Source organism: Notamacropus eugenii, chromosome 4 (assembly GCF_028372415.1).
Source record: "Notamacropus eugenii isolate mMacEug1 chromosome 4, mMacEug1.pri_v2, whole genome shotgun sequence".
NCBI lineage: Eukaryota > Metazoa > Chordata > Mammalia > Diprotodontia > Macropodidae > Notamacropus > Notamacropus eugenii.
Genome location: NC_092875.1, coordinates 398,066,883 through 398,094,728, shown reverse-complemented (window position 1 = coordinate 398,094,728; position 27,846 = coordinate 398,066,883).

Below are 27,846 nucleotides of genomic sequence, written 5' to 3'. Positions count from 1 at the left end.
GTATAATCAAAATTAGAAGGACAGCCGAACACTGGGAAAATTTTTTCTGCAACAAGTATTTCTAATAAAGGCCTTATTTCTCAAATATATGGAGAACTGAGACAATTTTATAAGCACACAAATTCTTTTCCAGTTGATAAGTGGTCAAAGGATATGAACAGGCAGTTTTTAGACAAAGAAATCAAAAATATCTATAGTCATATGAAAAATGCTCTCAATCACTCTTGATAAAAATGGAAATGAAAACAACTTTGAGCTGTTCTGTCACACTTCACACCTGTCTCATTTTGTCCATTATGACAAAAAAAGAAAATGATAATTGTTGAAAGGGATGTGGGAAAAGTGAGACACTAATGCAGCATTGATGAAGTTGTGAACTGGTCCAACCATTCTGGAGAGCAATTTGGAACTATATCCAAATAACTAGAAAATTGCATATACCTTTTGATCTAGCAATACAACTGCTAGGTCTGTTATTCCAAAAAGATATAAAAAAGGGAAAAGGACCCACATGTACAAAAATATTTATGGAAGCTCTTTTTTGTAATTGGAAATCAAAGGGATGTCCATCATTTGCCTGAACAAGCTATGGCATATGAGTGTAGTGGAATATTATTGTGCTTAAAAAATAACAAGCAGAATGTTTTCAGAAAAACCTGGAAAGACTTACATGAACTGGTGCAAAATGAAGTGAGCAGAACCAGAAGAACATTGTACAGAGAGCAACAAAAAATTGTATGAGAAAGAACCGTGAATGACTTAGCTGTTTTCAGCAATACACTTATCCAAGACAATCTCAGTGGGCTCCTAATGAAACATGGGATCTGGTTGCACAGAAAGAACTGAGTTGTCTGAATACAGACTAAAAAATACCATTTTTTTCATTTTCTTTTTTCTAAGTCTTCTTTTACAAAATGAATAATATGGAACTATTTTACATGTTGCTCATGCATAACCTATATCAGATTTCATACCATCTCAGGGAAGGGAGAGGGGAAAGAAGGAGTGGGAGAAAGAATTTGCAACTCAAAACTTTTAAAAAGTGATAAAATTGTTCCAATTTAAAAAAATAAAATATTATAACTAAAAAATAAAAATATTATGCTCTTGTTAAATATTTAAAAGACAACACTGTATACAAATAAAACATTACACAAAATATTTTTAAGAAAATGTTTTGGTCAATTTGAACAACAAATAAAAAGAGAGGCATTTCTATATATAGACACAGGAATCAGTCACTAATCAGAACAATTATTTTACACAAGCAATGTAGAAAATATGTCAAGAAAAGAATTGCAGAGTTCATTCTTGAAATGGTGTCCACCTTCAAGTTATTACTTGAAGCATCAAGAATTACCCTCAAGGCCCACAGGACCATTTAGTAGTACAAATCAAACAATCTTAAGTAGTGACCAACTCAATTACTATCACCCATTAGCAGATCAAAATTATCCCTGGTCAATAGGAGAATGGGGACTGCTTTTAAAATGTGATTAGCAAGAGATAACTTTTCATGTCCAGCTAAGATATAAAACTAATACATTTCATCCCAATAATGTTGCCCAACATTCCCAAACCAAGAAAATTTGTGTCTCCACTCTCACTATTCTGATGTGCTACTCTGTAATATTCTGACCCTGAATAATCACTTTGTGAGGCCAACTCTTTTCTCTCAATGGTGAGTTCCTTCTGGGCCTCCATTTTGGGTAGATTGCCCATCATCATTTCCCTTATGGCTCTATTTCTGCCTTTTCAGACTTCAAATCCATGCCTCCATGCAGGTCTCTTCATTCCGTACTCCACCCCTTTTTTTGGGGGTGAAGTATATAAGCTCCCTGAGGGCAGGAACTGTCTTTTTGCTTATATTTATATTCTCGAGGCTTAGCACAGTACTAATAAACAATTAATAAATGCTTATTGACTAGCCTAATAACAACTCCTTTATCTTTCAATTTATATTTAAAATTTGTAAGACACTTTCTTTATAACAAGTCTGTAGGGTATATAGTAAAAGTATTATTATCTCCATTTTATAGATGGGAATACTGAAGTTCAAACAGATAACATGGTTTGCCCTTGCTTGCACTCACGGGTGTCAGAACAAATACTCATAGCCAAGTCTTCTGATTCAGGGAATATTACTGTTTCACTGACTTGTGCCCTTCCTTAAACTCTCCTTTAAGAGAGTTTTAAGTTTTTAAGAAGAAACTCTCTTTAAAACATGATTTATGTAAGTTTCTTTTGTCACAATAATAGCTTCCCAGTGATCATGGCCTTCACTGTACTTTCTCTTTTGAAAAAAGGTAAGCAAAGCCATCAGTTTAGTGATTGTGTTTGAAGGGAATTGTTTGCCATTTCTTAATAGAAAGGAAAAAAGCATATTTGAATGTGGGCCATCTGGAAACAACTTTCGCAACTGTCATGCACCCCTTGTAATCTTGCTTCATAATTATATTTATTGTCACTAAAAGAACGGGAAGGAAGTGCAATCTCAATCAATCAATGCAGTCAATTAACAAATATTTATCAAGTACTTACTATTTGCTTGAGTAGCAGAGGTCGGGCAGTGGATGGAGTGCCAGGTCTAGAACCAGGAAGATGAGTTCAGATCTGGCCTCAGATACTTGCTACCTGTATGACCCTGGGCAAATCACTTAGGCTTGTTTGTCTCAGTTTCCTCATCTGTCAAATGAGCTGGGGAAGGAAATGGCAAACCACTCCAGTATATTTGCCAAGAAAACCCCAAAGGGGGCCATAGAGTCAGACATGACTGAAAATGACTAAAAATGAATAATGCTACGTGTATACAAATGCAAAAGTGAGACATCCTCACTCCGAAAGAACTCTCATTCACTTTGGAAAAGAACACTGACTTGGAGTCAAATGACTTAGGTTTAAACCCTGGCTATGCCACTTACTCACTTTATCAACCCAAATTTAATCTTTCTGAGTCTCAGTTTCTCCATCTATGAAATGAAACAAATATTATTTGCACTACTTACATTATAGAGTTATCATAGGAAAATACTCTTCAAACCTTAAAGAGCTATAGAAACATGTTGCTGAGTTGTTTCTGTCATGTCTGACTCTCTGTGACTTCATTTGGGGTTTTCTTGGCATGGCTACTGGAACGGTTTGCCATTTTCTCCTCCAACTCCTTTTACAGATGAGTAAACTGAGGCAAATAGAGTTAAGTGACTTGTTCAGGGTCACCTAGCTACTAAGTGTCAGAGGTAAGGATTGAACTCAAGCCAGATTCCAGGCTTGGCACTCTATTCCCTGCACCACCTAGCTGCCATAGAAATGTGATTTATTATTAAATACCAATTCCATTTGGAAAAGATGAGTAGCAGTTTTAACATTTATTTGGTTACTTAAATTTATCACTCAAAATAATGAACAACACTGATTTGACTAGGTTAGATAAACAGGAATTTATTTCTGTGTTTGGATCCTAGCCAGAAATTTCTCAGGACATATTTTTATCTTCCAAAGAGCTCAGGGAATTCCTAACTCAAGATCATAGTCACTGGTTTTGTGTTGACAAGGGAGAATACAGAGTACAGTGGACACTGATGATTTGGAGATGGAAAACCTGAGTTCCAATCTTAGTTCAGAAATTTATTAGTTGTGTTGCCTTGGACACAACTCTCTCTTGGCTTGTTTCTTCATCTGTAAAAAGAGGAGTTGAACTAGATCTTATTTAATGTTCCTTTCAGCTCTAAGTCCATGATCCTAAGATAAATTAAATCCCTGTTCACATGCCAGCGCAAGACTGATTGACCAAACTTGAAAGTCCTGGTGCTGCAGCACATTGAAATGCATTGTAGTAGCATATCCTGCTCAGATCACTTCTCTGCTTCCACAAGCCATATAAAATTTGAATATGAAATATGAATATGAAATATGAAATTTCCTTATGAAATCAGTTGTGTTTTTCTGTATCTTAGTCTCACTTGTCCTACTTTATACTTTTGAAACCAAAAGTTCCCACAGAGCCACCAAACTTATTTATGCCATAACAAATTACATGCTGCACTTCAAAATCATTATATCAAAATCAGCAAGATTTTTTACTGACTATATATATATAAGAGGTTGGAAATCTAAATTCCAAATTCTATTATTGGCTTCAAGGATAGTGAACTCTTCGGAACTGATCTTAGAACTATGGAATTTTGGAGACCAAAGGGACTTTAGAATTATCTAGTTCCAGTCATACCAAAGAAAGAATCTTCACTCAGCCTCAAGGGATTTATCTGAGATACATTTTATTGACCTTCCCAGGGCCATATAAGTGGCAGAAACTAGATCTGAATCCATGTTTTCTTGACTCCATAACCGGCACTCAGTATTATGATATACCATCTCTACCTACATAACAGAGTAAGGAAAACAATAGAATATTTGGAGAAAATGCTAATATGTCAAATCTGAACGATGATTACATGGAGAATATAAGATCATATTGAGTGTATTATTTATTGATTACCAAAATATTTACTTTGTTAGAGCAAAGCACCACCATAAAAATTATTTTCAGAGTTCCACCATCTACACATCCAAAGCATTAAAGATTCCTTGAAAGATATGACAAAAACAAATACGATTCCAAACTTTTCCTGTAAAGAAAGTCCCATCATTTTAATACCAATATTCTACTAGCATTGTATGGCTGTGCAATGTAGAATAAATCAGTCTCTGAAGCATTGAAAGTGAATATCACCCCCAAAGCAATAGAGAGATATATGATTGATGAGAGTATGCTATACCATATGACAAGTAGGGGACATCAAGAAAGAACAAGAATAAAAGATGTTATGTGGGAAACGTATGAACAGAAAGGGAAATAGGCTGGTCACCTGGCAAGGGTAAGGGATTACAGGTGGAAAGGTCAAGCTTTCCATTGCTATTCTCTCAATATAAGGAATGAGGACATTCTTCAGCATGTTGGGTGGACTTCCATGAGGAATATCTGGACAAGAGTTACAATACAAAATGGGCAGGCATGGAGCAATTACACTCTGCATTATTGGAGGAAATATACAATTTAATGGTCTTACAGGTCCACCTGCATATTTTAGATGAAAAAGAGTTATTTTACAATAAACTGAAAAATTTGTCAGCAGAGAAAAAAATCTATGAGCATTAAATTACTTTTAACAAGAATTTTAAAAAATAAAACCAAAATGTGCATGATAAATGATTTTCATTCATGTATCTAAATGCTAGATTAGATCATGACAAATATGGATGCTATGGATTTGATTACCTTGCTTGTGGATAAAAAATTTTAATTTAGGTATATCACCCAAGAAAAGATTTACTTCAGACTTGTATCATATTAATAGTGAAGAAAAGTCTAGAAAATTGCTAAAGGAAACATACAGTGCCAGCCTTTTCCAGTGCTTCCCAGAACCATTGGTTTACCCTCTCCCCCATTCCCCGGAACTTCAGTGATGCTTTCTGTGAAGCTATCAGACAACTCTTTAAGCTTGGATAAATACAAAGTTCTGTTCCCTTAGCTCTGTTATTCAATTACTTTTCACAATAAATCATGCAATTACTGGCTGAAAGTGAGAAAATAGGATCCTACTATGAAAATCAGAAAAATGAAAATAGTGACTCAGAAAACTAAAAATAGCTGCTTAGGTTGGACAATGATAACGGATCATCCGGTAATGGGAATGGTAGCCCTGAGTTCATAGAAAAGGTTGGGAGTGTGGAGAAAGCTCCTTTCCAAGAATAGTATTGTGGTATCCTTTTCTTTATCTGCTGGGGATGGAAGCTACTTTGAACAGCATCTGAACCAGATTCTGACTTTTTCTAAGCTTAGTTAGAAAAATATTAAAGAACCAAATTTCATGCCATGCTAGCACAAAAAACTTGAAGTACATACTTCCTAGAACTGAAACAGATCTTTAGACTTTAGCAGGTATATCCTGAGACCAAGTAAGATCTCACTAATTTTACACCATAGACATAGTGGAATATTCTTTTCTTAGATAATTGGGCAAATCCAGAGTTTCCAGTATGTCTCCATAGGTTCCATTGTAGTTCTATATTTATAATCAAGAAATTACTACTAATAATCATTTTGAAAATTATCTACTTGAGTATAGAAGGATAAGGCAGAATTAGTATTTCAGTTGTTGAGATAGATAGTTGAGTCACATGACGGGACTGTGAAATACCGGGTTTCTTTTTATCTTTTTAAAATGACCTGGAGTGCTCTGGAGAGTTATGATGAAATACTTTAATCAGTTCTGTAGAAACCTGTCCTAAATCTTGCCCTGCTGAAACATTAGTCCACTTCCTGCTTTCCTTGGTTTCAGTGGAAATGGAGAAGAGTTTACTATTACATGTATAGCACTGCAGAGTAGGTCACCCATTTGCATACCCTTTTCAAAAAAGACAAAGATGAATGAGTCAATATCTAGAAAGTGCAAACTCCATTTGAAAACAGCCAATACATTAGTTGCATCATCTGTAAAATGTACACAATAATGCTGACATCTCTCCAAGGATCATTGCGATCAATGACTGCTAACGTGATGATTGAAAAGCCCTCTGGACTGGGGAATCAGGCCATAAGTGCTGAGATTCTAGCTTCAGTTTTGCTTTTTGAAAAAAATGAAGGGTTGAGAGTCAGAGTGTTGTAGTGAATAGGGGGATGGCTTTGGAGACAGGAAGTCCTAGGTTCAAGTCTTAACTCTGACACAGGTCAGCTGTGTGAACACAGATACATTCCTTAACTCTTAGTGCATGAGGCAAGAAATTTCAGATGAGAAGTTGGTCTGCATTGGGGGGAGGAGTTTCCATAACCAGGACTTATCACTCTGACAAAATTATTGGTTAAAACCAAAACCAAAAAGCAAAGCAAAGCAAACAAGCAAGCAAGCAAGCAAACAAAAAACACTACACTAGATAATCTCTAAGATTCGTTTCAGTTAAGAAAATTCTATGATTCTATAATAATAAAAACAATAAGACATAATTCAAATCGTAAAAGAATTCATGCTAAAGAAACGAAAAAAAAAGAAAAGTATAAAGTATTAGAAACTGCTGCTAAGTGATGATTTCCTAGTGGGTAAGTCTTGCTTCCTGAAATAACTGGAATAATTATTGCAGAAATGCCAGTATTTTTCCCCCCCATGTTATAAATGCTGATTGGACTCATAATTGAATAGGAGAAGGAGGGTGTGCAGATTGCTTTTGGGAAATTAGGAAGTGCATATAATTACTTTAAACTTCTCTTTGAAACAATGTTCAACAAAGATGAACCAAGGTTTATCTTTTTACCTCTAATATTCTTCTGGTGATGCTATAAGGGTGCAAATCATGGAGCACCAAAACCTCCAAAGAATTACCATCATGGGTCAGCCATGGGTCATTAGAGGAGTACGTTGTGTGAACAGGCTGCAATATTTTAGCAAGGAGGAATTGTACAGAAGAGCCAGAAAGGATGTCACTGGAGATGTAGAACTGGAAAAGACAGTGGTTCAGTTATGTAGTATGAATTAGGGATGCCTGATATTCCATGTGTCTTTGCAACACTCATTTAAAACTGTTTTTTTCCCAATGTTACCAACAATTTCTTAAATGCTAGTCCTCATTCTTCCAGAAAAGTGTCAGCTAGTTTTAGTGATTGAGAGAGAGAGGGGAAAAACACTAACAATACACTATAGAGGGATATAGAAAAAAATTCATTCCAAATGACAACAAAATAAAGAAAATATCTATCTGCTAACTTACCAAATGTGTTTAAGACAACCTCAAAACTCCATATAAATAAATAAAGAACTTGTGTATTTAAAAATAACTTCTGTGAGTACTGGAAAGCAATCGGATTTAGGTTTAGACTCACACTGTACACCATCTATCCAAATAAGCTGCAGATGAATAAATGAGCCCAGTATTGATTTACTTAAGTTCAGGAAAGATAAGCACAAAACAGGCACCATCAGCTCGGGGACACACAGTGTGCTGGAGCTCATGGTGTAAGCATTCATACCTCAGCAACTGGAATGGCAGCAGGCAAGAAATATTGTTTGTACTCTGTACAGCTTAGTAGGAAGGGCAAATCCATTTAGGCTCTAAGGGCTGGCCTTCACTTGCCAGTTTTCCTTACATTTCTAATCAAGGTCTGATATCACGGATATTTGTGGAAATGTTTTCCTAGTTTTTTGTGGTAGGAATGGGAGCGATCCACTGGGCACACCCGTGGTGTATTGTAAAGGGGCTATTGAGTGTGTTATTAAATGCACATAGAAGTTGGATCCTGGCGAGTGGTTTCTAAAGCATGAAGGTAATAGACAGTGAGGAATCTTGCAGTGTGGAAGAATTTGAAATGGATCAATCATTACATGTGGATCTTGTTAACTGATTCCATGTGATGTACCAGGATTCTGGTTTTTAGTATCAGCCTGAAGGAGACAATTCCTGCCCCTGGTGCTAATTAACTCCATAATATAATATAATATTTTATATTAATGTAATATAAACTCTGTGACAATCCTGAGGGGTGAGAGAGCAATTTAGAGAACTATAGAGCATATAATTAATAATAAATAGCTAGCATTTATATGCTACTTAAAGTTTTTCAAAACATTTTATAAATATCACTTCATTTGATATTCACAACAACCCTGTAAAGTAGGTGCTATTATTTTTCCCATTTTATAGTTGAGGAAACTGAGGCAAACAGAGGCTAAGTGACTTGACTAGAGTCATAAGCTAGGTAGAATCTGAGGCCAGGTTTGATCTCAGGTCTCCCTGACTCCATGTTCAGTGTTCTTAGCTGAGGACCAGAAGTCTCTGCATGGTAAAAGACAGTGCTTGGGGGAAACCAATGGATCCATAGCCCATTGTGAACATGACATTGGAACTTGAAAAGTTATTCTGAGTGTCTGAGTCCATTTTGTAGAAGACAGTGAGGTGGAGTGGAAAGAGCATTGGATTTGGAGTCCAAAGAGCCATTTTAAAACTCAGTCCTTCTATTTCCAACTTTTGTGATCTTGGGCATCTCTGAACTAGATGATCTGTAACATCTCTTCCTGCTCTGAATTCTAATGTAGATGGTAATTTCTTCCTGCCTTATTAAGTGGTCTTCATGTATTGCTATAAGTAAAAAGATCAACAACTTGGTGCTCATTCAGTGTCAGGGACCTTGAGAATAGCAGCCCCTCAGAGATCTAGTCCAACTTCTTTATTTTATAAAATATTTCCCATCTCCTTCTTCCTGTATTCACAAGGGAGTGAAGATAACTCTATTTAAGACAGTGACAGAACTCCTGTGGACACTAGCAATTTTGAGAATGGATATCTTTGGTTCTTGGGAAAACAAGATGAGTACCACTGGTGTGATTTAACTATGCAAAAAAGGGACAGAGGATTATGGATCCTGGAGAACTACTGTGTTTGGACTTCTACCTCAACTTTTAACTTGTGGTACTTACTGGAGGTTCTCTCTGAAAGGTCTGGAATTGCTATTCAACCAATGTGAGTTTATTAAACACGTTCTCTATGTAAGGCACTGTATTAAGATGAAAAGAAAGGGAAAAAAAATCTCCCCAAATTTCCCCCCAAACCCAGTCCTACACCTTTCAATGAGCTCAGCCTAATGGAGGAGAGAACATACCAACAACTATGTATAAACTGGCTATATTGAGGATAAATTGGAGATAATCAACTAAAATTGGGACTTGAAGGCAACCAGAGAAGCCAGGATCTTTCTATGTTTAAGCAGTTCCTTGGAAAATTGACATACTGTCCATTACCAGGGCCATATTTTAAGTCTTTCTACCTTGGTAGGACCTCTCAGAGATAGACCCAACTGACCTTTTATGTATGATGACTCTTTAGAATAGGGCTTTAGCAGAGGTATGAAATAAAATACCATAACTTTCTAGGTAACAATGAGTAAAATGTAGAAGTGACATAAAGTTAAAATAATTGTGTAAGACTATCAAAATTAAAAAAAAAACTTTAAAATAGTACTTTAATTGTAGTACAAGGAGAAGAATCAGTGATTTGATTGGTACTATTAATTTAATTGTACTTTAATTGATGGATTGAATAATAATACTATCTTTTTTTCCCTTTCAATTTGGCACAGCTCCTAGCAAGCATTTGCCTCTTATTAACTGAAGTTCAAGAGTTTTGGGGCTAAGTTCATGCCATTTCCATCTCTTCAATCTCCATCACATCAACCTATTCACTTAGTCTCCCTCTGAATCTTCAGCATAGTAAGAACATGACTTCCATTTCCTCCCCTCTTTCTTCTTTTCCTTCCTATGCATCAAAACAGGCATCATCAACTTTTCACAATACTTGCAGGACTCTTGTAGCCTTTTCTGAAAATGACTAGGTTAAAAGTATTCCTATCTAGTCAGAATTTATGCTAGGAGGTGTTGCCAGGCTGCAGATTCATGTATAGGCTTCATGGGAATGTAGGTCAGACAATTTTTCCTAATAAAAAAGACTTTTTTTAGGGCAAAGCATTAGGTCCGTTTACAGACACACTCCTCTACATGATTGGATCTATTATTTCATCAATATATATATATATTTCCCTCTTGGTGTGGACAGCAATCAAGTCATTCTTTCTCAGTCTATGCACTTTTGGCTAACATTCTTCCTTGTTGTTGTGTTCATCCTTTGTTGCCAAAGAAGACCGTACCATCAGAGAAATGATGACATGACTTGCACTTGACTTTGTTTTGAGTGAGGAAGGGCTGTGCAGGTCACCAGCCTCACTTCTCCTCCAGAGTCATCTGAATCCAGTGACCAGATATTCATCAGGATGACTGGAGATGACCCGGGATGCACTGGGAGACCTTGGACCCTTTCGGCCAAGGTCTTTGCAGGTACTCACTTAGGGTGAGGCAATGCCCATTCATTTAACAAGACATGGTCCCTTTAATGAGGCCAAGGAAAAGAAAGACATTAGGCTGAGAGGGAAACAGCAACAGTTATTATTGACAGATAAATACTACACGTGTGTATATGTACACATATAATATTTATCTATAGCATGTGCATGTGTCTAAGTATGTATAAAAGACTTACAGCCAAGATGGATGTGTGAACAGAGGGAGGCAGGCAGCTAAGTTCCCCCACACCTTCCCCAACAAAAAACTCAAAGTGTTAGCAGACTGTATAATGATCAAGAAATCCTTAGGTTTTCATCAGAGGTCTAGTCCAAAGTACTTTTTACATTTTGGTGGTATCAATGGAACTCTTGGACTGTGAACCTGTATGCTTTGCTTAGGCTGTATCACTGATGCTCCTTTTATATCATAAATTTCCTCAGTGATATCCATTACAATACTTCTTGAGTGTAAGTCATCATTGGAAATATACTGCAGCTTATTTGAATATATTATACTTCTCTCCATCTTCTTTGAGTTCTATTCAAAACTTTAATTTCTTGGAAATTGTGTTTTTCCAATGTTTGCATCCATGACATCTTGGAAAACATTTTTGTGTTTTTCTTTCCTTGAGAGCATCTTAGGATCACTAAGGATTATACTGCTTCCTAAAGAAAATCTAGCCTGTTTTCTTTTAATAATTTTATCTATTAAATTCTGGGTCGAGATTATTGTCTAGCTGAAGGGCTTATCCTGGGGATATGCAGTAATGAACTATCTTGATTGACTGGCCACATCATTGTATTTCATAAAGTAGGCACTATGCATTCTTCATTTACTGTAGTTTTCCTGTGTGAATTGCTAATTAATCTTAACCCACACTAACTATGGACCTCATCCTTAAACCTCTGTAGTACCTGAGGCTTATGGTCTTGTTTCTTCTTTTTTGGAAAAAAAATTCTTTAAATTCTTTGGAACAGAAAAGATTTTTTACAGCTTTGCATTCTCCAGTTAGTCATTCTCACTTTAAATGTATAGGCAAAAAACTGGTTAAAAATTTGCCTGAAAATGGAAAACTGGTGAAAAATTAGCAGCAAGTTTCTCTGATAAAGGCCTCATTTCTCAGATATGTAGAAAACTGTCAAATTTATGAAAAAAAAGCTATTCCTCAGCTGATAAGTGGTCAAAGGATGTGAACAGGCAATTTTCAGAAGGAATAATTAATTGTATCAATAATTACATGTAAAATGCCATAAATCACTATTGATTAGAGAAATGCAAATTAAAACACCTCTGAGATACCATGTCACACCTATCAGATTGGCTAACATGACAGAAAGGGAAAATGACAAATGCTGGAGGGGATGCACAATTGGGTCACTCTTGGTGAGTTGTGGACTAGCCTAACCATTCTGGAGAACAATTTGGGAGCTACACCCAAGGCAATACCACTACTAGGTCTGTATCCAAAGAGATAAAAAACAAAAAGCAAATGGACCTATATGTACAAAAACATTTATAGCAACTCTTTTGGTGGTAGCAAAGAATTGAAAATTGAGGGGATGCCCATCAATTGGAGAATGGCTAAACACGTTATAGTGTATGATTGTGATGGAATACTGTTGTGAGAAATGATGAACAGGATGGTTTTAGAAAACCTGGGAAGACATATGAATTCACTCAAAGTAAACTGAGCCAAATCAGAGAACTTTATACACAGTAACAGTAATATTGTATGATGAACAGCTGTAAATGACTTAGCTACTTTGACCAAGACAATTAGCCAAAGACATTCCCAAGGACTTAAGATGGAAAATACTATCTACCTCCAGAGAGAGAACTAAGGAACTGATTGAAGCATTTTTTAAATTTTATTTTTATAGTTTTATTTTGCAACATGGCTAATATGAAATATATTTTGCATAACTTCACATGTATAATTGATATCAAATTGTTCTCTTGAGAAAAGAGAAGGGAAAAGATGGAGGGAGAATTTAGAACTCAAAATTAAAAAAATTGTTAAAATTCTTTAACATGTAATTGGGAAATATTTAACAAAATAAATTAAAATAATTTAAAAAGTTCCCTGAGAAACTATAATTGAACCTATTGTTCAACCATCTGGTCTTTTGTATTTGTGACAAAACTCATGGGCTGCTAATCAAGTTGGCACTTTGTAAGTTTTAGGCTGCATCTCAATTGTTGGAAATAAGTAGTTATAGGTGGGAAAATTATTTGGTTCAGTGTGTAAACTATTATTGAAATCTGTTTTATTTCAACTTGGCAATAACATGGTGCCATTAAATGGCACCAAGATAAATTTGCTTCCATTCAGAAGAGTAGTGGTTTTCTTTTGCTGCCCTTACTGTTGATCACAAAGTATATTAATAAAAAGCACTGACTCTGTGTCCAAAGACCTGGACTCAAATTTGACCTCTAATGATTGCTACCTATTTGACCTTGGCCAAGTCACTTAATATCCTTGGCTTTCAGTTTCTTCTTTGTTAAGATGAGTGTGTTGGACTAAATGACCTTGGCATTCCTTTCCGTATCTAGATCTATGATCCTCTGTGATCATTCATACCGTTAGCCACTTTCACTTTTTTATTCTTTAATTGATTGAGCCTTGGCTGAAAAAGTTGAAGGTAAGGCTGACTTTATTTACTTTGCCTTTTATACTCCTTGATCCTTATATTTCCTATTCTATTTGACCTTATTGAGGAGGTAGGAACTTTGAACTCTTTAACTAGATATTTTGAGGGGTATGCTACTGTCTATTTTTTTTTCTAATCAGGCAGGTGTGTGTGTGTGTGTGTGTTTGTGTGTGTGCATGTGTATATCTTTGATTCATTCTAAATACAATAAATAAAACCTGCTCTGATATCACAGTTGCAGATTTCCAAAAGGATTTCTAGGTTCTTTATAATTCTAGGATCCTATGATTTATTCATTAAGTTGTCCACTGAATTGGACTGGCCAGATATTGTTTAAAGAGGGGAAAACAAATACCATCCTTTGTCTTCTAGGACTTTATAAATTCTAAAAGACCAGCTTTATCTTGGATAAACACATGGTTATGTTGGTAGCACAAACAGATGGAGTGATTTCTATGGTTATGATTGAAGAAGCAGGAAAATAATGAGATCTCTTTGGGAAAAATGGGAAGGGTCTGAGAAAACCATTTAAAACCTTAAGCAATAATCAGAGCATCCCATTGACCAGTGTCAGATAATGATGCCTCTCATTTTTATTCTCAGGAATTGTTTTGTCATTAATAATTTTGCTCCTCTGGGTCCTGTATCTCTACATGGTCAGAGAATGACTATATTTTCTTTTTATGCAAGGCATAAATGTAAAGAAAGCCCTCCTTCAGTGTTTTTTCCAGAAATCTACATAGCAGAAGAATTTTCCTACCTCTTTTCAGAGTGAAAATACTCCTATTTCTCAGTAGACCAGAATTATATATGTATCAGGGACACCATTTATTTATGGCCGCTGATTCTTTCTCACGTATCCCACAACCATTCTGTTTCTCTCCCTTACAAGGGCTGTATGGCTTTATAGGAACCCTGCTCACTCTTCCTAGACCAGAGTGGCAGACTTGCCTAGGTTGGGAGAATCAGGATGAGGAGTTGCACTCGAAAGAGTCTAGCAGCCAGGTGGTGCAGTAACTAGAGCTCTGGGCCTGGATTTAGGAAGATGTGATTTCAAATATAATTTCGGTCACTTACTAGCTATGGAAACCTTGGCAAACAACTGAATCTATTATCCTCAGTATTCTCAACTATGAAATGGGCATAATCTTAGCACCTATCTCCCAGGTTGTTGTGAGGATCAAACGAGATAATAATTAGAACATGCTTGGCACAGTGCCTAAGAGGTGTTTGTTCCCTTTTATTCCTTTTAGGAAATCAAGATTAATTGAAATACAATAGCACTTTCCAACTCTTTCAGTGAACTATTAAGACATGAGATCTACATTTAAGGTGAGAATTGTTGAGCGGTAATAAATGCTGGGAAGCTTGTGGTTCATTTTTGAAAATTAAATGTAGAAGAAAAAAATAAATGGCTCTTTGAAAGGAAGCGTGGACTGAAAGTCTGAGTCAGAGACAGCTCTTCAATTTGAAAGAGAAATTCCTTTAAAGTAATGACAATGACCTTTTAGAAATATTTTAATCAATTCATAATCAAATTATGATAGATACCATATGGATTTCCTTTAGGGAAAACCTGCATCCCTAAGCAAAGGACCTAGAAAAATCTACCAAGTCCTTTTCACCACACAATATCCATCTGACCCCTCTATATGTTATATCTGGATAAAGAGGAAACAACAAAGGCACCAGCGTTATCCTTACACCTAGAGAATAATATCATATATGCTGCTAATAGCAGCCAGAAGTCTGACCGGCTACAATATGCCAAAATGCAATCTCTAATGCTTAAGAGGACTCAGACTACATGAATTCATGGCTTAGATTGTAGGGCTGGGGTCCACTGTTGCTTTGTGATCACTGTGTAGGCATCCACAAAGAGTAATAACCTGGAATCCTTAGAAATAGGCTCTATGGTCTCCTTGGAGAGGACTCAGTTGGGTATGCTGTGGACACACATTTTAAATTTCTACATTCAAAAAGAGACCTGTCCTCTAGGATCAAAAATAATACCAGCATTATTATTTCCTATACCTGTAAATATAGCTGAATAGTCCACTATGCTAGTCTATGCTAGGGGAAGGTCTTTGTGTGTGTACCTTCAGTAAAATACAAATGCCATTATGACATCATACTGATGGTGCCAATACTTGTGAAAGTTAACTCAGACCTTAAGAGAGTGAAGAACCGGGAAGAATGAGGATTACTGCATGACTCCCAAACCCACTCCTCTTCTGAACCTTCCTATTTCTTCTGAAGGGCACCACCATCATTTTCAGTCCGTCAAGTTCACAATCTCAGCATCACCCTTAACTTCTCACTCTTACTCACCTCATGTATCTAATCACTTGCCAGTCTTATTATTTCTACCCTCTCACCATCTTTTGTGCACATGACCCCTTCTCTGTACTCACACAAAGCTGCCCTCTTAATTTAGGACCTCATTACCTCTTGTTTGGAATTTTGTATAGCCTCTTAATTTGCCTCCTTGATTCAAGTCTGTCTTCTACTCCAATTCACTCCCCAGTCAGCTACAAAAGTGATTTTCATCAAGTAATATAAAAAAGGACAGGCATGATTTGAGCTTAATGAATCTGTTCTAAGCAATCTCTGTTTCTATGCTCTTGTCAACCTCCTCTGTCCTATCTCTCCCCTAGTAAGGCTCAATGGCTTCCTGTTACTTCTAGGATCAAATATCAAGTCCCCTGCTTGACATTTACAGAATTGCAAATATCTATAACTTGTCCCACTTTATTTTTCCTGCCTTAACTGCATATCATTCCCTCCCACATTCTCATTGGTATAGTCAAAATGGCCTTCCTATTGCTCTTCACACATGATACTCCATCTCCCATCCATTCCATGCTTTTCCATTGATTGTTCCTGGAATGAACACCCTCTTTACTTCCTCTAGGGATTTTCCTGGGATCAATGTTTTCCTTCAAAACTCAGTTCAACCACCTCACCCCCTTATAAACAATGCCTTTTCTTATCTTCACAACTTGTACATACACATACATATGCATATATTATGTATACCTACTCACTAATATGTATATTATATGCTATATTGTAAAATATGTAAATATACAAGTTTTAATATGATATTAACATAAAAGCACATAAACATATTATGTATTATATTTTTATTTATATGATATTCCACAAAATATATTTCATAATATATTGACATATTATAAAATATATGCTAGGTAGTATATATGTATACATACATATATTCATATATATATAATATACAGGGACTAACACAGTGTCTGCTATATAGTAGACGTTTAATCAGTTTGTTGATTGATTTATTGACCAATGTAGAGTACAATGAGTCTATCAACTCCTTTTTCCTGGAACCTCACACTTTTATTTATATAGCTAAGATTCCATTTATTTTATGCTACTGTCCACATACCACTGTTGACTCACATTGATCTTTTAGTCTTCTGAAACCACTAGGCTTTTACTTGAATAGTGCTGTCTGAATGTGTATTTTCCATAGTTAATAGTCAAAAAACTTTTAAGTGGCTCCTATGTGCCAAGTACTGTGCTAAGTGCCGGGGATACACATACAGAAAAAGAAAGACAACAGGGGGAAAATAAGGTAAGATAATACACAACAGGAATCATCTTGCACTTGTGCAGATAGATGATTTAAAACGCAATCTAAATGGAGAGTTTAACATGAGTACCTATCACATTTAATCCTGTTAGATCAGGCCTCTTTTTAGAAGTTGCTGTTATCTATCTTTGAATTCTGATTTTAAACATATTAGCTATCCCTTCCAACTTCCTGTCATCTTCAAACTTCATGAGAATGTTTTTTATACTCTCATTTTAGATTATTTTATCCCTTTCTTCTGTGGAAGATGAAAGAGGGAATCAAAGTATGTCAGAGATGGTCAGATAATTCATAGGTGGTATTAAAAAAGAAACCGGGAAGACTTTCTGGATAAAGAAGCCAAACTTTATTAAGAGAAACAAAGGTGGCAGTCTGCAGTTTGTCCAGTATGGTCTCAGATCCTGAGTTACAGAATTCACAATTATTTATAGTTGTCATGTATGACTTAAGTTGGTCAACCCATGATGCAAATTGTCAGTCTATGACCCCGCAAGTCTTTTACTCAAGTATAAGCGAAGGGCAGCTTATTACCTTTACAAGTCTATCTCTTACAGGGTGGTTAGGCACCCTTTACCCAGTATATTTTAATACAAATATGATTATAGTTATACTCCTAAGATTAATTAACACAGGCATTTACCTGGGGCTACATCATAGTTTCAGTTACACAGACTTTTACCTGGGACTATATTCTTGCTATTAGTCATATAGTTACTTCTTACCTTATCAAAATGATTATAGTTGAGAGATTATTAGCAAAGTAATATAAGACAAGGGATAGATTATTGATTTTTCCCATTACAGTGGAGAGAGTCAACCACTTGGGAGGAGGGTAGGACCACAATGCCCGCCTTTAAAGATATCAGAGAAAAATTGGTTAAGTAGTTCAAATGGCCAAAGTCAGTCATCTTGGAAATTAACAAATCCAAGGGGATCTGCAAATGAGTGTGGGGTGACGCCAGGAGCAACATTTTCAGAGCCAAGCATGGGACCAACTGGTCTCTGTAGTGCCAGGCCAGAAAGTATGGGAAGCAAAACTGACTCTTGATAATTTGTCTAACTCAAACACTCAGCCTGAGGTGACAGCCTTTCATGGCAACCCTTTGCTGGACACTCCTCCTAGACAGTGAGTTGGGGATAAATGAATTGTGGGCTCAGGAACAAGGAAATGACTAAAAAAAAAATCAGCTCCAAGCACGAATTCCTGTATTATGCCTCTTTTCCTGTTGACATTGATCTATTAATTAATACTTTTTGAGTATGGCATTTCAGCTGGTGATCAAGTCCACAATTCTCTAGCATCCTCAAGGATGCTGTAAGAGAGCGTGCCAAGTATTTTATTATAATGCTGATATAATTTGCCTAGAGAAGTTCTTCCTCTTTTGTGTGTCAGGGACTTTTTTATTAGTTCGGTGAAATCTCTGGACTCTCTTTCCCCCCTTTTAGAATAATGTTTTTAAATGCATAAAACAAAATATATAGTCTTTCAAAGGAAACCAATTATTTAGAAATAAAAATGTACTTTTTTTCTCATCCAAGTTCACTGATCCCTTGAAATTTATTCACAAACTTTTTCAGAGTTCATGGACCATAGGTTAAGAATTCCTGGTCTAGAACATTCTCCTGATTTGCAGGCCTGTCAAAAAAGGACAAGCATGATTTGAGTTTAATGAATCTGTCCTAAGTAATCTCTACTCCTGTTACAATGAAGCAGGACAGTCAAAGGGGAAAGTTGGTTTCACTTATGAATAATTTCAGGAAAATCCTGTATGCATCAAAAATATTATTAGCAGCACCTTTTTTGATAGCAAAGGACTTGAAACAAAGTAGGTACCAATTGATTGGGGAATGGCTAAACCAGCCATGGTCTCTGAATAATTGAATATTGCTGGTCTATGGAAAACAATGAATATGACTATTTGGAGAAATAGGAGAATATTTTATATAAAAAGGTGAAGAATGAAGTTAGTATAACCAGTGAAAAGTACCTGCCATGACTACAACAGTATAAAAAGAATGAACGCTAAAAGTGAGCACTTTGTATTTATAATGAGAAGCCTGGCCCCTATAAAAAGCAGAAGTGGGGGTCTATGGTTGTAGAATGTTACATATACCATTAGACATGATTAGTTGATATATTGTTAGTTTTGCTGAACTGCCTTTTTTTTCTATTTATTTTTAAATTTTTGTTTGAAAAGATGGCTCACTAGGTAGGCAAGGGATATAGCTAGAGATAAAATGATACAAAAGTAAAAGATCACAATAAAATTAGATAAAATAGAAAAGAAACTCAACAAAGTCCTCCTAGGATATTAGGATTAATTGAAATATTAAGGGTCTTTGGGGGCCACTTCCATTCTACTGGGAACATATATCTCTATATACATTTATAAGTGCACATATAAATATATATATGTACATATATATACATAATCTATATGCATGTACGTATAAATATATATATATATGTATATATATATCACAGCTTCATGAACCCCCCAATTTTAAATAGGCTTCAGGGGAACCAGAGTAACTCACACAAGTAGATTAAAAGAGTGCAAAGGGAGAAGCTTCCTAGCTCCTATGCCTAGCAGGCCTCCTAACCGTGGAGCTCCCCAGATCTGATTCACAGATAACCTGCTATGTGGCAACAGAGAAAAGGGGTCAGTCCTCACCATGAGCCCTAAGACTTGCTTATAACTGGGATTTCTTGGTTCTCTGCCATTAAGAGGAAGTGAAAGTCAGCTGATGAATCACCCATTGAGCAGGCTTCAGCTGTTTCTCCTTTCCAGTCAGCACCTGCATTCTCCATGTGTCTCAGTGTTTTCCTAGTTTCCTCTACTGATCATTCTTATCTAAAGGGTTTTCCCTGAATGTATACTTACTTCTTACTTGCTCCCCACCCTTATGGCTTCATCAAGGTATGTGCTTCTATTTTGTTGGTAGAGGAACTTTCCTATCTGAGTTTTCTGGACAGCAATGAGTATTCATGTCTCTTTAGATGCCACCATCTTTTTTCTTTCTCGTTGGAATCCTTTGTGTTTATTCTTGAGACTCCCACCTCTCTTTGGCCACTTTCTGTTTTAGGATCTTTAGTCATGAACCCACACTTGTTTTTTTCCTGTGATTATATTAATGTCTGTTTTCTTAAAGTTTAGAACCTAACAATGTCCAGTGTTCTTCCTTCCTGGGCTAGATCAATGTAATCTCTTTACCCCAAGGTTTCCATTGCTGCTACTTAAGGAATTACAGAGAATTTCAGAGTTGGAAGGGACCTCAGCAGACATCTAGTCTGAGGTCTATCCCAAATGAATCCTGTTACAACATACCTTTAAAAAATAAAGCAAGTATGTATTCAATGCCTACTATGTGCCAGGTACTATGCTAAGTACTTAACAAATATTATCTTATTTGTTCCTCAATCATAACAGCTGATGGATAAAGGCACTATTTTGATCTTCATTTCATAGCTGAGGAAACTGAGGCAGAGGTTGAGTGACTTACCCAGGGTCACAGATCTAGGAAGCATCTGTATCAACTCTGCCTTTTCTTTTTGTCCTTTTCCATTCCTGAAAGTTCTGATTTCCATCTGCCATAATTATCCTAGAGTGAAGCCAATTATGTAAGGAAATGTTCGGACAAATGACCTCTGACTGTCCTTGATTTTCACAGGTTCCCAGGGTCTTATTTTCTCCACCTTTGAAACAAAACTTGTCTCAAAAACCTCTTCCTAAATAAAGGGCACCAAAATTATTTAACAAAAAAACCAAAATTATTTAATAATTAATCAATTCAATTCAACAGTCATTTATTAAGTACTTACTATGGGTCAAGAACTGTGTTAGATGCTGGGAATGCAACACACACACACACACACACACACACACACACACACACACACACACACACACACACAAACAAAAGTAGCTCATGCCCTCATGGAACTTATTTTTCACTATGAGAAAACAGGATAGACCAGATAAGTAAATTAAAACACTGAGGATGGAGCCTAAGATTTTATTATCGGAAGGAATTCCCAGCTGTGAAAACTTCCCCTACCAATGCAGTTTCTCTGAAACTTATAGCTTAAAGAGCTTCTCGTAGTGAAGTGACTTACTCAGGTGCAGGCAGTCAGAATGTGGGAGAGAAGTGTCTTGCACCTATATCTTTGTGGCTTTGAGATCGGTTTCCTATCCACATTGCCTCAATAAATCCATAAAAATATCTATGTATATGTCGCATATGTAGCATGCGTAGACTGACCATGTGGCTTGTGTATTTCCATATGGGTCTTATCTAAATGTGGCTCTCAGGGAGAAGTAAAACAGATATTTTCAGCATCTCCTCTACCCATTCCCTCTCCAAGGGAGACTTTGGTTCCTGCCAGAAAGGAACTCTGCTCTCCTGAGAGAGGAGCTACCAGGCTAGAAATATATCTATTTCTCTCCCCACATATTGTTAGTAGTGGAAATAATTTTTAGTTTCAAATTGTGCTACTTGCTGCTATCCCTTGACAGGGAAGGCATGTCTCAAGCTATATATCCAAAGTTCTTTCTTTTTCTCCTTTCCCAAATGCCAAGTGTTACATAGACTCATGGTGAATAGCAAACAAACTCATTTCTGCAGATGATAGCAAACAGAAATCAGAGAAGTTGTAGACATTAGACTATAGAGAGCATTACTAACATGAATATGCTGTGCCACTGGGAGCTGTATCTTAGCTCAATCATAGGAGAGACGGTCACTCCCATGTCTCTATCAGGGAGAAAGTCCTGGGAGTCTCTAGCTTGGAAAGCCGGGGGTGGTTGTTGTTCATCCTTTGTTTTTGAAGAGGTGCAATGGCATCATGGGGTGATATCTTGACTTAAGTATAAGTAGGATTTAAGCAAGGCAGAGTTGCACAAAATCTTCAGCTTTACTCTTTCTTCCAGAGTTATTGAAGTCCTGTAGCAAGACAGAAGTTAAGATGACTGGCAATGGCCTAGGATGCAATGGATGACCTTGGTGTCTTTGATGTCTGAGCAAACTCTAAGCTGCCTTCTGGGCTATTGGAAAAATTTTTCTCATCCACCCATTCTGGCAGGGGAAGTTTTCACACACATAGGATCAAACCTCCCTCCCTAACTCACTGATGTGTTGTGTTTGAGACCTATTGGTTACCCTCAATCTGGTTTAGCCTTTCTACTGAGATGGTTGACTAGCATGTGGCCACTTCACATGGTACAACCTCTTGGAGCCACAGGTGAGAGTTAGGTGACAGGTAGACACCAAAGGTGGATGAGCAGCCCTGGAAAGGGCTGGTGGCAAGGCTCTGCATTTGAAATGCTAGTATGGGGTAAGTTGGCAATAGGGACATAACCAAGGCTTCAGCTCCTCTACTTTGACCACTTCCTGAACCTTTCTCTCCCTTTAAGGTTGTCTCACTGAAGAGAATCTGGAACAATTGTCTTCTCTTTAGAAGTTTCAAGCCAGAAAAATGAGGATCACCTTTCCCAAGCTCTTGTCAACTCACACAGATACAGAACATGAGTAATTATTCTCCACCAATGAGGAGAATCTTACACAAAAGTACTTGAGCCCTGGGTTGCACAGACAAAGGGATTTTTAGGAAGGGCTCCCTAACAATTAGGGGAGCAGGAAAAGCCTTATGTAGAAGGTGGCACTTGAGCTCAGCTTTAAACAAAGGCAAATATCCCAGATGGGAATGTCATGAAAGTCTAATTAATCTTGGTGGGGATAAGATATTCAGGCGATCCAAGTCCCTTTCTTCTTGTATATTTCTAATTTACATCATGCTCATTTTTCTACCAAAGGATTTTGTCACATCAATAAATCTTACCAGAATAAATGCTTCTTGGGGCTTTGAATTTAATATTAGATGACAAAACATCCATGACCCTTTGTTCCATTATGGAGCTCATATTGAATGAAAAATTATCTAAAACTTTCTCTAGTCTTATCATCACTCTCTACGTGGTGGCATTCCCTGGTTATCATGGTCTTTCAGCCTTGATATATCTTCAAAAATGTCACACACACACACACACACACACACACACACACACACACCAGTTTTTGCCATCTTCACCAACACCCAAGAACTAGCATGTGTTTCTGTTTGCATCAGTAGCCAAAAGAAATGTAATCAAAATGCTGTGGGGTAGTAGTCCCAATTTTAATGAAATTTTCTGTTTTAAAAATTAACATTTGCATAAAAATGAGTGTATAAGAATATATCAGAGCCCCTAGGATGATGGACAACTCAATACACATAGCTGGACAATGTGCATTCATAGAAGGGGATGGATGTGATTGGAATATACACAGAGCAGAACCTTTCTCCTGTGGAACGTTGTGCCAATAACTTCTGTCAGAGCTGATTCTATACAAGAAGCATACAAGCAAAATGCTATAAATAGCCTCAGATATAAATCCAGGGGACAAAATGGTAGGCTTGGAGTCACCTGGGTTGGAATTCCTGTGTAACCCTGCTCAAATTAATGAATCTTTCTTAATCTCAGTTTCTTTATCTATAAAATGAGATGATAAAAATAATGCCTGTTTCATGGGATTATCATGGTGAAGAAATAAGGAAATATACATAAAATATTTTGCAAACCTTGAACTATTAGCTATATGCTTTATCTAATAGTGCTTTCCATTTTTTTTTCCCATTTCAAAGTGAACACCATCTGATAGCCTATGAAGTGTTGTGTAGCTGTAGCTCAAACCAGATGGGATATGGGCAAGCAAATTTAGGAACATAATGAAAGACAGCCTCCAGCTCATAAATTCTTTAACACTCCCTTTGTGGGGAGTAAAGAAGTATCCCACAGCTTTTGTTCTCTTTTCAGGAAACAATGAAAAATCTGAATTTTAAGGACTAGAATCTAGAAGAAAAATACTCATCATCCAGAAATGTATGCATTGGAGTTAACATTGAAATCCTGTCTCTACTATTGTAGTTTCTATGACCTAGAGTAAGTCACTTAACTTGATGGGGTCTTATTTTCTTCATTTGTATGGTATGAGGGAGTAGACTGGATCAGATGATCTCTAAGGTCCCCCCATCTCTAAATTCTATGACTGTAGTTGAATGTCTTTGGTAAGAGTGTTACGGCATTGAATGTGTTGGCAGCCTTGGGACAGTATGATGTGACGTGTTACCTTAGGGACCACCTTAGTCCCAGTTCTACTTCTTATGTTTATTATTTTGTACAGTGGAATAGAGAACAGACACCTTTAATTTGCAAATGAGTCAATATTAGTATGGGCAGTGCCCAGGAAATTGACTAGAACTCAAAGTGATTTGGAGAATGAGTGAGCAAAAATGGACTGAAAGACATAAGCAAAGTATATAGGGTAATACGCTTGCAAATGGATGTCTGAAGAAATTCAATGTGGAACCAAAAATGATTTGGAAACTAGAAAATGGTAAGTTTTTTTTTCTTTAATGAAAGCTAGCTTGGCATAGTGTATAGAGGGCTGGTCCTGGAGTCAGGAGCACCTGGGTTCTAGTCCTTACTCTGACTCATAGTGGCTGTATAAACCTGGGCAAATCACTTCATCCTTCAGTTGCCTCAGGCAACTATCCAAGACCTTAAATTACAGAACACTTTTCATTGTTAGAAGATGTTTCCTTATTAGGAATTCCTTTTATCAATGAAATCATAAATCCAGGCCAAAAAAAAAGTGGTTATGTTATTTAATAAAGTTTTATTCAATAAACTTTTGTCATGCATCTGTTGGATATGATGCAATTTGCTAAACACTGAAGGAAATCCAAAGATAAATACAATATGTTCTTGGCCTCTGAGAGCTTGTGATCTAATTAGGGAGATAAAACATATAGAGAGGTAAATTTAACAAATTAGATTATAAATACGAGTATTTAAGTCCTATAAAATGAGAAAAAATCACTTTAAGCTTAGAGTCTGAGTTCTTAGAGGAGATGATATTTAAGGTACACTCTAGACTCTGTAGGATGTTAGCAATAAGGCTGGTGTGGAGACAGAATTTAAGTGTTAGGTGAGAATTACACAGAATTGGATAATTCAAGGTATAGTAAACTCTGTTGTTTTTGCTGTTTGAATAAGAGTTTTCCTTTAAAAAGGGGAAGTTTTGGAGAAATTAGGTGCAAGGAATTGTGAGCAATGGTGGGGAAATATAGGTTATGGACAGTGAATCCTCCAATTTGACCAAAGCAAAGGACAGTGTAAGACAAGATTGGGAAGGTGCTTGGGGCCTGGATATAGAATGATTTTTTTTATTCTTCTTTCTCTTTAAAGAAAAAAAAAGATTGTCTCTGGAATTATTTTTATCTCCTTTAAGACAAATCTATTCCTTCAGACTCTTTTCTCCTTGCCTTCAAATCCTTCCCTATCCTGCTCATCAAGCCTTTCCTTATGTGTTTTCTCATTGGCACTTTATTTTCTGTGTTCAGTAAGTCAATAAATTGTTTGTTAAATGCATACTATGCGCCAGGTACTGTGCCCAGTAATGGGGATACAAAGAAAGGTAAAAGGCAAACTTTGCTCTCAAGAAGCTAATGAGCATAATCTACTGAGGAGGATAACATGCAAATAACCATGTACAATATGCAGGATAAATTGGGAATTATTAACAGGGGAAAAGCTTTAGAATGAAAAGTTAGCTAATAAACATTTCTTCAGTGCCTACTATGTACCTGACATTAGTGCTAAGCTCTGGGAATACAAAGAAAGACAGAAGACAGTCCCTTCTTTTAAAGAGCTTACATTCAAGTGGTAGAATACAACATATAAAAGAAAGCTGAAAAGAGGAATAAGACAGCATGATGGAGAATTCCAAAGGAATATAACCTGATGGGAACTGAAAACATGACTGATGAGGTCTTCCTCTTTAAGGGGATGTTCAAAGAGGAGCTCTCTGTCCTCCAATCAGAGGGAAGGGTCTTAGGAGCAGAAAGTTCTAAGGAAATGTAAGTACTAGAGCTGAAGTGATCTTCTAAGATTAAGAGTTTCTTGAGGGAACTAGGGAGGAAATGAAGAAAATGCTTCCTATAGAAGGTAGATATCCAGATTAAGATATCCAATAGACAGCTGAAGAGGCTGAGAAGGTTTATTGTATGATTTCTTACAATACAATGTTAAGATTTGACTTGTCATGTTCTTCTGGGAGATTGATAATCCTTAAGTGGTTTTTGGGATCAATTTGTTTTGCTTGTATAGAGATCTTATTTTCTTTTAACATTATTGTGTTTTGGTTTTCTTCTTCCAGATTGTCCTTCACTTCTGTATATTTGCATTCCCAATCAGCTTTCCTTTTTTTTTTTGTTTCCTTGTGAGATTTGCCTCCATGGATTCAAGTTTTTCTATTCTGCCAATTATTTCTGCTATGAAGGCCCTGCTTTGATGATTCTTATTTCTCTTCCTAACCATTCTAGAACACCATGCTGTGGTTTCATACAGACAGCTGGTGGTGCAGTGAATAGAGCACTGGGAGTGGAGTCAGGAAGATTCAAGTTTACATCAGGCTTTGGATACTTATTAGCTGTGTGACCCTGCATAAGTCATTTGACCTCCATTTGTCTCAGTTTTGTCAACTGTAAAATTTGGATGTTAATAGCACTTACCTTCCAGGGGGATTGTGAGGATTGAATGAGATAATATTTGTAAAAACACTTAGCAGAGTGTCTGGCACGTAGGAGATTCTATATAAATACTTATTCTCTTCCTATAATCTCTTGGAGATCTTCAGAATACTCTGATTATGTGTTGATTTCAATGTTTATTCAGAGATATTTGAACTCATTTATGTGATCTAGAAGCCAAATTCCTTTCTGTTATGAAAATCTTCCCTGCTGGTTTATGCTTGGCTTTGAGATTTTAAACAGAGTCTATCTTCCTTATGATCACCTATGATTCACTTTCTGACTCCTTCCCTTTTACTGATGGATTCCCTGAACACTGGACCTTAAAGCTGTTTCAGCCTCCTCCTTTCATACTGGGAATTCACTTATTACCAGAATATTTTTTGTCCCAAGTGATGTGTGTGTGTGTGTGTGTGTGTTTGTGTGTGCATATGTGTATATGTGTTGGGCAGAACTGGTTTCAGCTGGATGCTAGTTCTCTCTTATTCAGATTTTGTGAAGTTTCACACAGATGCAGGTGTCCTGCACCAGTTCTCTCTGTTCTGTAGTTTTCTCTATGAACGTTGCTTTATATTGCACTATAATGAACTTCTACCCCAGGCAGAACAAGCTTGCTTCTTGCGTCTCCAATTCCTCCACATGGTGTGTGTGTGTGTGTGTGTGTGTGTGTGTGTGTGTATGTGTGTGTGTAAGAGTTGGGTTATATTGTTTGTTGCTTTGGAGAGAGAGAGAGAGGGAGAGAGAGAGAAGTAATGGAGGTAGAATGGAAGTAGCTGGCAGAGACTTCTGGAGCAGCAAAGGAATTGCTGTGTATAATCCAGAGCACAAGTACTAGGGTTACATTGTGCTACCCTGTCATAACATACAACTAATAGTGGAAGGAAATGTCTCAAACCATGGAGACGCCTGAAATAATTTTATCTCTTGTGTGTAATTAATATTTTGGAGAGGTTTGAGAGGTTGTAAGGATAGGAGAATATGTCCAATCCTCCATCCTGTTCAATTCATGTTTCACGTGATTTGGCACAAATCTGTGGAAAGTTTTAAATGTTAGGC